At 37.0% G+C, this 12,389-nt stretch overlaps 1 pseudogene; it reads left to right on the forward strand.

The window, feature by feature from the left end:
- Window positions 1-3,718: 3,718 nt before the first annotated feature.
- LOC148024558 (uncharacterized) overlaps window positions 3,719-12,389 on the forward strand; it is a 40,736-nt pseudogene continuing 32,065 nt past the window's right edge.

Genomic DNA, 12,389 nt, shown 5'->3' on the forward strand with positions numbered 1-12,389 from the left:
CATGCAGTATATGATAAATTCTATTATAGGAAAGCGGGTATGTGATGATGTATGGTATGTTAATTCAGGTGCATTTAATCATATGATCAGCCATGCTAAATGATTTGGAAAAATATAGGATTTATAGAGTCCATGTTACGTAAAGATAGCTGATGATTCATACCATCTAATCTTACACATTGGAAAAGTTCCTTTGTCCTTGCATGATGGCTAGACAAAGTGTTTGTCAGATGTTTTACATGTGCTATTTGTCACAAAGAATTTGGTATTTTGTTAGTCAAATGATAGAGGACTATAGGAAGGGTTGTTTTGTTGAAGACTTTCATAATAACTGTAGTCTGATTACAAAAGAAAGTAGAGTTGGTTGCATACTTACCTTGATAAAGTTCTTACTATAAATGTTGTAATGTATGCCAAAGGCAAAAATATGGTTACATACAAATATGGTACAAATGTTGGGGGTTAAAGGCACATGTGTCTAGCAACTCACATTTAATTACGGTACATGTACTCACACATTTATACATTATAAGTGACAAGTGCACATCACTGTCACTTTATTCTTTATTCTTACAGTGACAATAGAATAAGGGGAAGGTCGGTCACACATTGTGACTGTTGGAGTTTCCACATACCATCTCTCTCTCTCTCTCTCTCTCTCTCTCTCTCTCTCTCTCTCTCTCTCTCTCTCCATTCACCATAGCTCTTACTTTGCTCTTACTTTCACTTCTCTGCTTCCACTTGGGCTCTACCTTTCAATTGATATTAGAGCCTATAAAGTCATTAGTTTTGCTTTAGCCTACAAAGACATATAGCTTGAAGATTTCATGGCAACTCAACCCTCTTCTTTCCGAGGTAATCATTGGTGCTCAGGTCTCTTCTAGCTTGTATATGCTTGCCTAAGACCTCTATGGTGATGCATTGAGCACTATAGTGTGCTCATCGAGCTTCAGCTCTACCAACAAGGCCCTTATCTTGATCTGGTGTGATTGTGCTTGTAGCCTTCTCCCCTTTTTCTCATCAGTCTTGACCTTTGCTACAACTCCTGGACCTCTTCAACACTTGGATAAACACTTGAAACACATCCTAGTACTGCTAGGAGCTATCACAGATGTCCATGTCATGGGCTCATGGGTCACTAGAGTCCACCATGTAGCCTTCTCCTAATAGGGAGAGAGTTCACTTAAGAAAACTTTGACAATTTTTGGCTCATGCAAGTAATGGTGGTTAGAACCCCATACCTAGGCCCTACGCCCCACTCACCTCTCACCCCAAAGAAAAAGAACCCCCCCCTCTCCCCCCTGGGGGTCCACTAGGGTTTACCATATGGTACCATGTGAGTGTAAGGGAGGGGGTTATTTAAGGGAAGGAAGGTACATTTTATAAGGTAAGTTTGGGCTCTTAGGCTAAGTACTTTTGAAATATCTAAACTTTAAACTAGGACTTCCTATCCTTGATTCTTGATGTGATTCTTTTAGCAATTATATTTGGACTCTGAACACTTTGAAGTAACTATGCTTTTAAAGTGCACCTATCTATGTTTTAACCTCACACTTGTATTTATGATTCTTAATGTCAAATTCTTTTAGAAATTATGCTTTTGGTAACCCTTGACTATGCTTTAACCTAGACCTTGTATGCACAATTTTTTCATTTGTTGGTCACTTCTTGAAAGGGAAACACTTCAGCCATTAACTATATATATACAATGAAACAAAGCAAACCTACTATAAACACTCTAGGACAGGATGTATTGAGGTCTTTGTTGCTTATATGATGTCTCTGGAGATTGCCTTTGTTGATGCTCGAACGCTATGGTAATACCATGTGATGTCATTGGAGCTTGTCGTTGATGCCCAGATGTTATGGTAATGCCTTGAGATGCTTATTGGATTGTTTTGAGCTCAAATAGCATAGCTTATGCAAGGTTTTGTTGTTGTACATTGTTTAGGCAGTCATCATTTAATTGGGACAACTCTATGTATTAAAGGCCCACATACTTCTTAGATATGTCACTTGCTTATGTGATTACATGGCACTACTATATGTTCTTGGATATGTCTATGTTGACATTTTAGGCTTGGATTTGAGCTACATTGGATGTATTTGGGCACTTGCCACTTGATGTAGTGCTTATACACTTGTGGGTTTAATGCATATTGGATTAGATGCTTTCAAATGTATATACAGTATACCTTGATTGCCCGGATGTTATGTACTTGAGGCATTGAGCCTTGTTGTGCTCTTTTACATTCTCAATTTGCTTCCTATGGGAGCCCTTAGATCTTTTATGTAGAGCTTGGTTCTTTGAGACAATGGGATTCTCGCTTTATGTATACTTTCTCATGTATGCTATTGGATGCAATTACTCCAACTTGTGGGCTGATTTGACTTCATATGCTTTGGACACCAACACTTACCTCTATTAGTAGTTCATCAATGGTGTATACATGCATATTGGCTATGTACTAAGCCTCATTACTGCCAATGGGATGTATTATTTATTGATGCATTGAGTTCGTGATAGTCTTTGGTATTGGTATATCTTGATTGCTAATTAGATATTTCTTGCAATGGGAGCTTGCTATTTTGTCTGTTTGCTCCTAGTTGCATTAACATACAATGTTGTATTTATTTTCAATATTGTTGTAATTAGTATTTTACACATTATTTTAGAGATTCGACGTTTTGATTTGGAAGATTGTTGGTTGTAGTTGGTGGATAGCTATATGCTCCTATATTCTCTCCCATTAATACTTTTTTTGTTCGGTTTTGGGGTTGTTTTGTAGTGATACAGTGGCCCATAGTCTTGTACTTTGCACTTATTTGATATCATAATGGATGGTAAGTTTCATGACAATGCTATCTTCAATATTGAGGAGCTCGATGGTACAAATTTCAAATATTGGAAGACATAGATATGACAACTGTTAGTACAAAAGCTTTAGATTAAGCCATTGAAAACCAAGAGTATAAAGCCCAAAGGCATAGATTAGGAAGATTGGGATGAGTTGGATGAGATATGTAAATCCACCATTATACAATCATTGTTTGAACATGTTTATTTTAATCTTACTGCACTTGAAGATAATGCCTCGCACTTATGAGAGAAAATATGCAATCTTTATGACAAGCAAAGTCCTGCATCACAAATATATTAGTTGAAACAACTTATGGACCTTCACATGAAGGAAGGGACTTTTGTGTCTTCTCATTTGAATAAATTCCATTTGATTTTCAACTGACTGACCTTGGAAGGCATTGAGTTCAAAGAAAACGTACCCCCCTTGATCTTGCTTCTTACACTTCTAAAGTCATGGGATACTTTCCTTATGGCCATGCGTGCTAATACTCGTAAAGATGGCTTGAAACTCTGGGATGTTGAGGGTGCTTTACTCATAGAGGAGATAAATAGAAAGAATGTGGATGCATCATGCACTTTTCATGCATTGATTGTTAGAGGCACACATGATGATAAGAGCGATAATAACTGTTGTGGTAGAGACTCATAGAGTCCTTAGTCTTAGTCTTGGGGGCAATCTTGCAATAAGTCTCGCGGTTGTAAGTCCTCCTTGACATGCTACTATTGTGGGAAGCTTGGTCACATAAGGCCACACTATCGTAAGATGCATGATGATAAGCGTAAGGAGAAAGGCAATGAAAATATTAGGATAATGCAAAGTTTGATAATTGTGGCATTGTCCCTACTAAGTCCACCATGAAGATTGAAGAGATAAATGTGATACAGCTTGAGTTTGATGATGAGTATATCTTAGCTTCTTCAACTATTGAAGGTACTCAGTTGATTGTTGCTCTTATTGTTAGTGTTGGTTGCTTGATTCAAGGGCTTCTTTCCCTATTACACTGCATCAAGATTGGTTTCATACCTATATCTATAGCTGACATAGTTATAGTATAGTCAGTTATGTATTGTTTGACTTGGTAGGTCACTTTCCTTTATGTTGTATCTTATCTATACTTTGTGTATATTACATTGTGTAAGGAAGAAGGAAGAAAAACAAGCAAGAAAATATTTTGGCGTCCATATCTATTCTTGTGTTCTTGAGTGAGCTTTTTCTTATTGTGATATATTTTATAGATGTGTGTGTATGAGTAATACATATACATTCATATGTGTATGCTTGCGTGTATAAATAATTAAATCACACACACACACACACAATTTTTTTTTTCTTCTCTTCTTGTTTTTTATATCCTCTACATGTGTGTGTGTGTGTGTGCATGCATATATGTGTTTGTGTGCACATGTATGTATGTATGTATGCATGCTACGCATACATACATACATACATACATACATACATACATACATACATACATACATACATACATACATACATACATACATACATACATGCATGTCTGTGTGTGCATGTCTATTTGTGTAGTTCCATAATTGTTTGTCTCCTCTCTCACTCTCATCATTTTCATTGTATCTCCTTTCTTTTTTTTATCTTTGTTGTCTCTTGTTTCATTTCCCTCTCCTATCTCTCTTCTTCTTCACACACACACACACACACACGCACACGCACACGCACACGCACACGCACACGCACACGCACACGCACACGCACGCACGCACGCACGCACGCACGCACACACGCACACACGCGCGCGCGCGCGCACACACACACACACACACACACACACACACACACACACACACACACACACACACACACACACACACACACACACACACACACACACACACACACACACACACACACACACACACACACACACACACACACACACATGCACATATGCTTATTGGAAGTTACATTTACACTAAAAAGAACTCAAGCATGCCATAAGCCTTGTATGGCTGAATCGTCATGGTTTCCTTCCATTTGGTGAGGGAGAGTTCTGATGCAATGTCTGAGCGATGGGGGATACCTTTGATATTCTCCATAAATCTCTGCATAATTTCTCAATTTATCCCTATGATATGCAAGACATTTGACTATTTAATGGAGAGGCTACAATTCACAAGCAACTACTCACTTCAATTATTATTTATCTACTACTTCTTTGTGTGTGGTCCCCACGAGCCTTCTTGGGCCCTTATTCTCAATGGGATTTGGTGCCCTCATCGCCAAACCTTAAGGTTGGAATTTTTCTATTTTGATCAACTAAGAATTTGGTTTCATTTACATTTGTTAACCTAGGATGCTTCAATAATTTTTTGATAATTGATGATCTTATTACTAGTTGTCATAAATTGCATTCTTTGGTAATTATCATAGGGTGCAATGTTATAGGAATTGCTAAGTATTGACATTCTAATAATTGCATGTTTAAAAAATTAACATGAATACTGACAAATGATACAAATAAATTTCATCATCATTTAGCAAAAACTATTCCCCTAACTGCTGACAATGTGCATGATGGATAATCATTGAATTGCTTAGTAAATATGTGGCATTGCCAAAGTAATAATAAATATGGCAAAATAGGAATTCTATGTAGTCTTAACCTACAATACAAATTGATTGTTTCAAGAATAGAATCATGAGGTAGTACTAGGGTATGATGCTACTCATCTAGAGTTTTGGGAGTAGCATGATCAGACTATTAATAGAAATGGGTTTAATGATGAAAATTGACTATGGGGTGTCCCCTTAGATGTATTTGGAATGCTTTAATGGCTGTAAACAGTCTTGGTAAAAGCCTCCATTATCAAACATTGCATATAAGGTGCCCTAATCCATTACTATAGCCATTATTAACTCTCTGACTACTCTAAAACGATATATGCTATGGAGTGTATGGTTCCCTTTATATAGCAATATTCTAATGACAGTTAGTTGAAGGTTTTTAGTATACTATCCTAGCTTTGATGTGTTAGTAGTGATAAGTATTCACTGAAATGCTCAAACAAAATATTATGCAAAATTGATCAAGTAGGTGGTTGTTCTAAGCTTAATCCTAGCCATATTAATTGTGTGTACTAGCATGGGTTGGTTATTTGAAAATATTATGATCAATTAGCATTAGAGTGTGAGAAGATTGATGATAATACATCATTTAGATGACTGAGTACTTACTAAAAGTCTTGACAAGTCCTCTAGGATTAATCTAATGTATTATTAATCACTGAATATAATTAACCTAATGTATTATTAGGTCTTAGTATGCATTTTGAATAACTATAGCATGGCCTAAAATAGATAATATATTATTACAATAAATAAATCTCTATGCACGATACAAGTTCATGTTTATATTGGTACACTTAAGTACTAATGTGTGCATAAAGCTTCTTTGTGCTTAAACTTGTTGTTTTGGGGCTTCTAGTTTTTTCATGTACTATCATGCTTGCCTAATCAATTCATATACTCAAACTAGAAATTGATATAAATAATGGCTTAGCTCTAATTTAGACCTCATGTACAACAACCTATATTATGAGGATACTACATCTATTGAGTTAGATCATGAGATTACCATGTATTACTAGTAGGAAATTAAATTAAATGTAGTTAATTGTTGGTTAATTGATTAAGAATGATAACTTAGTGTTGCAGGTCTAACTGTGACCTCAAATGTAGTAATCCACATTATGAGGCTACTAAGTCAGTTCATATTAATATGATGTTACTGAGTTAGGTCATGAACTGACCATGGACTTCTAGTAGGGAATTAAAGGAAAATTGATTTACTACTAAGTAATTATTGTTATTTAAGATCCATATTTTAATAATTGCTAATATAGACCTTTTGACTTTACTTGGATAGCTAAACAATTTCTCTGACCATAAGCTAGTTAGATCCCTACTACCATCACCTCACGTGTTGATGATAGTGATACATAATGTATGATTTTTATCATGAGGATGGTAGTGATGCATATTGTAGAGGGGCTCTCTCCTTTATGATTACACCTAAATATAAATACACCTAGATAATCTATTCATAGGGTATCTTTGTAGTTATCACTACATCCTTCACGTTTTTCATATTTGTGCAACATTGATATGCAAAAATTTATGAGCCCTCACCATAATGATTACATGCTTTCATAGTCTACCCTGCCTCCCTAGGATTATATGTAGGTAACAAGACCTGGATATGCAGTTTGCCTATCATAAATGACCTATCCTTATACGTAGTCCAAAAAGATAGACCCAAAAGTTGGTCTAGTAGCTCAGCGGGGAAGCATTCTTTGCACACAAAGAATAATTGGGATGTTAAAACCCTGACATGAATGAAAGGAAGCTGCACTATGATGAATTATCCACAGTCTAGGTGGAAATGGGATGCACATACCCCACCAACGCAGGGAGTACAACATGGCATGAAGATAAACCCACACCTAAGATGGAGTCAGCCAACCCCACAAATGACCATAAGCTCGGAGTTTACAAAGTCAAAAAGGTAGCAAGAATATGGATAGGAAGTCCCAGAAAGGTGTTGAGGATACACACCACTTTACATTACCAAAGGGAGTGGTCTAATCCATCAAGTTGATCTTCTTAATAAGCCTAGAATATTTAATGATATGGAAGCCCTATGGTTATATCTCAACTCTGCATTTACTTGCTAATGATATATTAGCCACCATAGTAGAATAGGTATCACTAAATATACATGTCTATTCATCCTTGATTGCATTATGTGCTTAAACTGATGCATTAGACCATCAGCTAGGATGTTTACCAATCAATGTCAATCATATGAGATGCATAGGAATGAGTATATGCCTTTAATTCTCTACAATGAATTGCACACCATAACATGTGTTTGTCATGCATTGTTCATGTTCCATTTCTATGCATGAGAATCACTTTCCTAATAACCCACAAAGATATTTTGAAAAGAGGATGACCTCTTGATAATAAATCATATGCAATCAACATAAAGTTTGACAAATGCAACCAAAACAACTAATTGACATGGCATATTAATTCGTATAGAGTGTTTTTGTAGAATATTCATGAATTCTAGAAATCCATGTCTTGGCTATTACACATGTCTTATATGCCTTGTGATAATTTTGAGTGAACAAATGCATCTAGGATGTGACTATCCACCATGATGTATCAAACCCTACTCTTGTATATATCAAAGGACCCTTTTACTAGCCTCACTCATCTTCCTCTACAACGTGCATGCTTTTGTTATAGCCTCTCAATCACCAACACATTACTACTCATGTAATCAACTTCCCTCTTTGTAACCATCCTAACACTAGCACCATCCAACTCTTGCATGATGAATAGCATCTGCATAGGGATGAGCTCTCAATTTGCTCCACAACAAGCCTACAACAAGAAAACCAACATGGAATCTACAAGCACGAACTCGTATATGGATTAAAGGAGATAGCAACCTAGGGTGAAGTTTGACACCCGTGACACAAATTTGCTTGTTAATTCTCACTAACATGTGGATTTATTTGGTTCACAAGTACTAGTTTGCTTCCTTATCCATATCTTGGTGTGCATTTCATGGATCTTGGCTCTTCGTAACTTGCATTGTATATGAATAATAAAATGGTCTACTTTTTGCAAAGAATATTATTACAAAATTTGTAGCACCCCTTCTCTTTCTCTTTCTTTAGATGGTTAAAAATAAATGATCTTAAATTGTTATTGGTTGTGATATGGATAATTTGTTGGTAATATGATGCTATGTGAAGGTATTAATGTTAAGATGTGTTTTACTTTTGATTTGTTTATTTCTTTGAGCAACACACTTAAGCATAGATACACCGATGCCAAATTTCCACTTAGATACTCACATCTAGGTACACACTGGCCACTTGTGCACATAATGATAGCACATTTTTTGTATGCCCTTAGGCATACATTTGCATGTGGTCACCCACTTTAGTCACAAAACTTAGGTTTCATCCAATCACACACACATACTCATAGCTTTAGGGATACCATTGCTATAGGCTATGTAGACACATGCACAACCATAACCTTCTTAGGCTTGCATAAGCGCTTATTATTACTTGGGTATCTTGCATGGGGCATATAATCCTCTTACATGCACACAATAAAGTCGAGGTATATGTGTTGACTCCTAGAAGGGCACATCTGAGTCACATAGGAATAATTGTAGCACAAGGTCACAATATCCACAACTAAACCTTCTATTTGTTAGCATGAGACCCTTTATCTCACACATATGAATATTACCATAGGTGCAAAACCCAAGTAGTCTTAGGAGACCCACAAGTCCTCTCCCTTAGCCATTCACAACCCTTAGACCCTAGTCTTAAGATAGTCACAAGGCCTAACATTATGTATTCATAGACCATTTGTGACCTACAGTCATACACCTTTAGGCCATCACACCATAACCTAGGATACCCACAAGTAATCATGTTACTTGGACCTTGAGCTTGTAAGTGGTTACATATGCCACTTCCTTACGACACATTATTAGACAAGAACCACACATCTCCTAAGGCATGTGCACGTGCACTTGCACTTACACCACATCTTAAATACATATCCCATTTTCTCAAACACCTTAAGCATGTCCACATTGATCCTAAGATGACTCCATCATATCTCTTGTAGACTAGGACTAGTAGTGCATAAGTGAGCATGAGCACATCAACTTAGGCATATGTGAATCTCCCATAGGTAAGGTTAGTTATATATATCTAAGTCATACCCTAGATATATCTAAGTCACTCTGAATAGTTTACTCACTTAGACCCTTAGGCACACCACAAACACCACTCTCTAGTAGGTGCCATGTTTATCTATCCCCTAGGTTGGGATTGTTAGCCTAGTCTCTAGTGACACCATTGAAGCCATGCATAATATTTAGTAGCACTTAGTCTCACCCACTCACCTAGCCCCTTTAGACACACTCGGACACATTTAGGATATGACCCAGTTAGGTGCACTTTCCTTGGGTTATTTAGTCCTTGGGACCAACCTACTAGACTCTCACACTATACCTAACATAGCTCACGTATGTTTAGACCATTAGGTGGCATAACACGCTAGGCTTAAGTCACCTAGGATCACATCTCACAATAGACATTAGGCATTTAGGAACAAGACATTAAAATTTAAGGAGGATAGACAATTAAGTGCCCACTAAATTGATGCATTTGGAGTGCATTAAGATTGTGATATGGTGAGAGTAAGGAAACACATAAGGGGATTTGACAGTGGACTAAAATTGCTTGTATACTTGAGCTAGACCTTGATCTAGAAAACCCTACCCAAAGCATACATGTATAACCTAATTAATCACCTTGTCTAGTTTGAGCCAAACTCAAGTGAGACTTCCTCACTTCAATTCTCTAAGCTTGGTTGAGGAATCATAACTTGACATAACATTGATCCAAGTTGCCTATCAAGATTTGCACATTGAAGTTGAGTGCCATAAGGGATCAAGTACCAAGGGAATTTGACATAGTAAAATTCAAAGAAAAATGTTTAATAAAAGAGAAGATGTAGAAAGACATCCTAATTAATCTTGAGTTCCTCACTCTAGCAAATATTTCCTCCTTTCCCATACTTGAACATGAATTCCTTTTGGTTCATGACATTGTTGAAACATTTATCTATCTCAAAGAGTACTTCTACATGGGAATCATTATAGTGTTATCAAGAGGAGAAGGACACTATGGATGATCCAATGAAGAATTCACCTTTCTAAACACTAACACTCCAAGTTTTTTGGTGCCAATGGAGCTATTGGGATTTGCCACTACAAGGGAACAAATCCATATTGATGCTTATATCTACGCTAATAGGTAGCGATGCCTTATAGCTACACTAATAGTGACATTATATTGTGGAAAAAAGGGCCAAAATAGTTATTGAGAGTTTGTGCATGTCCCAGTGGGCTAGGCATAATAAAGTATTTTAGGTAATTTTTTGGTGCCTCGTTTATGAGGATTTGGTCACTTTATGCTAGTCAAATAGATTTTTATTATTTTATTTAGCAGTAAATTTGATGTATATTTGCATTATTTCATGCATATATATTCAAGCTTCCTTCTCATTGGTCAATCATTGATCTACATATGTCCAAAGCAGGTATCCGTGGAGAGAGGGAGCCATTGCTAGTGCCCATATAGCCAGTGACTCATGTTATTTCTGTACTGCCTCATCTCTTGGTTGAGAGATACAATTTAGTATGAGGGATATGGTTAAGAGAGCTTTCATGGAAGAAGAAAAATATATATGAGGAAGAAAGAAGAAAAAGAACAAGATAAATAAGGCTTTCCAAAAGTGATATTCGTTTTCTCTTTTTTATTATGGAAGATTATAAGTTTTATTTGGTCATGTTTAAGGTTTTTTGTCCAAAGGTCTTTGTTTTAGTATCTGGTATGTTGAAATTTTTCTATTTTTTATTGTTTATCAATGTTAACCCCAAGTCAAGAAGGTGAAAAAATAAATGAAAAATTGAAAAAAGGATGGAAAAATAGCAAAGACATGTAGGCAGCCTCTAAAGCTAAGCTAGGGCCAAAAGCGTAATTTGAAATGAAAGGCACCTCAAAAAACTCCAAAAATTCGTGTAAAAGAGCGCCAGGCTCCCTCCTGTGCCAATTGTAAAATATTAGATGGGTTTAGACTAGAGGTATAAGGCTAGAAGAGGGAATAGAGAAAGGACCTTACCACAATGGCCGGTCATGTAAAAAAGGGATGGGTGCCCATGGGATTTTAGGGCTTGTATATAAAGTTCAAAAAGTGAATGGAAGCTCATTCTTTGGTGTGTGGCTAACAATAGTTCTCTTCTTCTTCTCTTCTTCTCTTCTCCTTGCTTGTGTGTGCTCTTGAGAGAGGGAGTGTGAGAGTGTGAGAGAGTGAGTGTGTGGGAGTGAGGGATCAGGAGGGTGAAGCTCTTCACCATCTCCTCTTCTCTTCTTCTCTTCTCTTCTCTTCTCTTTTCTCGTACATGCGGCTATGGTGGATGGAGCTTGGAGATGGAGGAGGCTTGAGGATGCTTAAGCTAGAATCTAGGATCATGGAGCTACCGATGTGTGCGAGAGAGGAGGCAACTCATATCGGCATCAAGGTAAGCCCACTACACTCATAGGATCAACGGCGCGTTGGATAGGTGAGAGATAGCCATTAGAGCTCGCTTGAAACGCTTGAAACAATAAGCGGTCCATGGGTCTTGGCGGTTGAGAGTGAGCTCCCTCTATATTTTTGGTTCCGTTGTGCCGGGACAAACGGATTTAAGCTTGAGCGCTTGCGCGCCTCATATCGAGCATTGAAGTAAGGGATTCATCCCTGAAACAGAGCTTGAGATAGGTAGGAAGTTTGGGTATTTTGATCTTTGAAACAAGTAAGTATTTTGGGTTAGTTAGTTTGTTTGATGATTGGAATACATGGAGAAATCATTTTAGTTTTTTGCATTTAGCATAGGATAGGATT

Source organism: Lygodium microphyllum, chromosome 15, assembly GCF_053477565.2.
Source record: "Lygodium microphyllum isolate KBCC chromosome 15, Lygodium_microphyllum_v1.1.10, whole genome shotgun sequence".
In the NCBI taxonomy this organism is placed as follows: Eukaryota; Viridiplantae; Streptophyta; class Polypodiopsida; order Schizaeales; family Lygodiaceae; genus Lygodium; species Lygodium microphyllum.